This window comes from Protomyctophum parallelum (genome assembly GCF_964188405.1).
Source record: "Protomyctophum parallelum genome assembly, chromosome: 14".
Taxonomy (NCBI): Eukaryota; Metazoa; Chordata; class Actinopteri; order Myctophiformes; family Myctophidae; genus Protomyctophum; species Protomyctophum parallelum.
The window spans coordinates 45,590,918-45,594,727 of record NC_139709.1 but is presented as its reverse complement, the minus strand read 5'-3'; the positions used below and the strand labels follow the sequence as shown (position 1 = coordinate 45,594,727).

The window sequence follows — 3,810 nt, the reverse complement described above, 5'->3', positions numbered from 1 at the left end:
GGGGGGCAGGTTTTTTTAAAGGTCTCACTGTTTTTGTTTTTGATGTTTCACCAAATGATAGCATTGCATTTTGCCACTATTTCCTTATGTTTTACTAACTTTTTTTTTTCTATGCATCATTTGGAAGCTGTACAGTCTGTATAAATGTGGGCTTTTTATTGTCATTTTTCCTTCATTTATTTTCTCTCTGTGGATGTTGAGAGAATGTTTGAAACTCGTTTTCTGCCACAGGACTGGCAAGGTAAACCGGAAGCCTAGTTTGTGCCTTTCTTTAAGAACCTTCGAGCCATTGTTGTATTTTGTTGAAGGTTGAATTGGAAGTCAGGAAATGGTGAGTTCTATTCCAAAATGCTTTATTTCCATTTTGGGGAAGAAATATTTTTAAGCACAAGTTCTGTTGTCAAACATTTTTGTAGTTGGTAAGCAGATGCCTTCATAAGGTTCATTACTTCAGTGTCATAAAATGTGTGCTTATCTGTAATGCTAATTCTTTAGGGGACTCAAATGGAGGATGATATGGCATTTTAGAATGGAACTCTTTGGATGTAGCGATTAGCTGGCCACGTGTGGCAGCAATTAATTGTGTACAGTTAGTCTATCGAGTCTGTGCAAAGCCATAAATGTAATCACAGAATGGGGCAGAAGGCGATAGTATGTGTTTTGTATCGATGTATTCCATCCAAACAATCAATTGAATTGTATCTTTGGTGAGAGAACATTGTTGTTATTTAGGTCGTCTTTCTAGATGAGAAAGACACCAGTGTACAGTAGCATTACCTTTTGGCTCCAGGTTTGAATCGCTTGATTTTAAAAAGACACTCAGGACCATGATTCTTTATACTAGCAATGCCAAATACATGTGAACCTGCCTTATTTGCTAACTAAAACTCTGTTTTTAAAATGCCTCGTTTTGCTTGCAGAAGCTGTTTGTTTTGTTTGTCTTGTTTTTCGATGGGGTGCTGTTTTCAGTGAGGCTGTTCCAGCTTATTTGTATTGTATTTTTTTATGTCCATTATCACTTCATTCTTACTTGGTGCCTCGATCAAAGTTGTTTTAGACAAGGGTGACCACATTTCATTTTAGCCGTAAAAAAGATCAGTGTTAAGGGAATCATCAGATCTTCATTGAATTTCTAATTTTGTAATGGAAAAGAACAGTCAAGGTTCCACTTTTTACCCTTGTTTTTTTAAGTGCCTTTTTATTTCGTCAACGCATTCACATTTGCAATTCTTTATTTCTGAAATTATTTATTGAATAAAGACCCAAAACAAATTAACCCCATTGTGTTTACTGCATTCTTGTGTGATGGTTCTTCAGGTGTTAATATATGTTTAATGACTATTCTGGGATGTTAATTCATTGGTATTGGTCTAATAATTGTAGATGATTATGTGTGTGTGTCATTTATAATTCGTAACTAAAGGAACAGGCCATTGGTTAGGTTTTTCTCCTTCCCTCCCTCTGCCACACAGGTTGAAGATCGCATAGCTACATAATTGGCTGACATCACAGTCGATATGTTCCCACCACCACAAGATCAATGCAGAAAGAAACGAGCTGAATCTTTTTCATTAACATCACCCTGATGACTCCTGTTCGAACTGCCAAGAATCACTCAAACCCCCGTCCCCCCACCTGCGTGGGCCCTACCTCCTTCCATAACTGCTCATAACATCCCATTAGTCTGACTACCTACAGAACACAATCCACCCCTTCCTGCACACTTACAGTATCAGCTAACATGGGACAACTGTCCTTCACTACCCTTGCCAGCGCTCCAAGCATCCTTGTGTCTTATCCCTCAATAGTCAGGACTGCAGAGACTTCTCATGTTTAGTTCCATAGATGTTTAGTTCTGCCACAGTCTGAATACTCACCTCTTGACTCTACCTCACCCCCTATGAGCTGTTAAAGTTGAAAATTGAATTTTCCCCCCATTAAAATATTGTATTAATGAGCAGGTCTACAAGTTGCCCCATGGCCTTGCAGTTCCACCCCAGAGACTCTGAAGTCTCGAAGTGAAGTAAGAGACTCCTGTCCTGATTGATTTATTTGGGAAACGTCCTATAGGCCTACACATACAGATATTATTGCAAAGATCATTATTGCAATATTTCCAGCATCTTTTCATTCTCTCAGGAAATTCTCCATGTTGAGTATCCCATATCTCGGAGGGACAATCACGCTGCTGTGATTGGCTAGTGGGTTGTCAGGCAACGACTAAAGAGGAAACAAACGGGAGGTGGACATAAGACAACTTACAAGTCGATAGCTGTATGAAGGTGGCATGTTTATTTAAAGACGAGGCGTTTCTATGACATTCAAGAGAAGAATCGTGTTCTATCAATTTGCAAAATGGGGTTATTACAGTTTTGGACTATGTTGACTTGACACCGGTTGACACCCTTGACAACCAAATAGGCAATCACATCGCGTCTGTCCCGCGGGTCGATGGGATTTTTTTTAAAACTCAACCTCGTATGCACAGGTGATTGGTCCCGTCCACCGTCCAATGAGAAGCCGTCTTTCATAGCCGTCTAATGAAAAGCCATCTTTCACAGCGGTCCAATGAGAAGCCGTCTTTCACAGCCAAAGTTGTTAACCCCCAACAGTAGCACTTTGGTTTCCACCTCTCTAGTTTCAACCTGGCTTTTTACATCGACACCAAAGTTCACGTTTTTAATCGACGAAGGACGAACGTTTTTGGATTGGATGGATTAAAATGAAGACATAAAGACTTTTCGATGGATTGATGACGGTTTATTGTTTTAATTATTTTTTTTAAGTATAGAAAAGCTAACCCTCTTTTAGCTCCTGCTGGCTAAACGTTACGTCGTGTGTCCTCCTCTGCCTGGCGTTTTAAACTTGTGACCTGTAGAAATGTTGGATTGTTTTGTATCCCTTCACCATCCTCTTGCAAAGGTATTTTCATGTTTGATTGTTGTAACTTACATTTTGGGACGAAAGGGGGGCTACCGTGAATTAGTGCTTTTGGCATCAGATGATTTCATACACGCAATCAAATTCCTGGCTGGTCAGCTGGCTGTAGTTCAAAGCTAAAACACAGCGGGTCTCGACCCAAGTTCCTTCCCAACCTTGTCTCTTCTCGAAACTGCAGTTTTTATGTCGATTAATCTAGTAAAAAGGGAAAAGTACTATTCGTATCTTCTTTACTACAAATCGCTAGCTTTCCCAGATGCATAGATAGTTTACTAAAATGACGTCAAATTTGGTGGAGGGATGGCGGGTGTGGGGGCTATTATAGAATGTGAGGTTAAGGTATTTTGATAACATTATCTAACGGCGTGGATTGTTGTCATTTTTGGCGACAAACATCACACAATGTTTCCATCATTGGCTAAAGCTGTGCGGCTGAACAGTGCCAGGCACGCCTGTGGTCTGCAGGGGAACTGCTTGGCCCTGGCCTGCATACATAGATCACAATCCAATTGATCCCTGCATTATCTTAGCCCGTTCTGTAGCACCAATCCACTCCCTACATGGCCTCAAAAGCATGCCTGGCATTGCCTGCTATGATGAGCAATGCTTTTATAACCTCAGAATGGCCCAGACTGACGGACAGGGAAGTCTCATTCTGACTATACTGCTGCTACTAAGGCTGTTTTCTAACCTGACTCAGACATTCACCTTGGCTAGTCGTTTGCAAGGATTTATTCGAACTTGTGTTCCCATAATATGGGTGGGGTTTACTATATCATGATGATATCACGTGAAGTTGTCGAGCAGAACTACATTCAATTTGATTTTAAATGATTTCCTGTGATTGGTTGAAGTTTCTGGCACTCATTG

At 40.5% G+C, this 3,810-nt stretch overlaps 1 protein-coding gene across 1 annotated transcript in view; it reads left to right on the top strand.

The window, feature by feature from the left end:
* Positions 1 to 2,633: 2,633 nt before the first annotated feature.
* Positions 2,634 to 3,810, top strand: part of LOC310870021 (enhancer of polycomb homolog 1-like) — a 43,875-nt gene continuing 42,698 nt past the window's right edge. The window contains exon 1 of the mRNA XM_083781032.1: positions 2,634 to 2,922. The gene's annotated coding sequence lies outside the window, so the exon portion shown is untranslated. The remainder of the gene's footprint in view (positions 2,923 to 3,810) is intronic.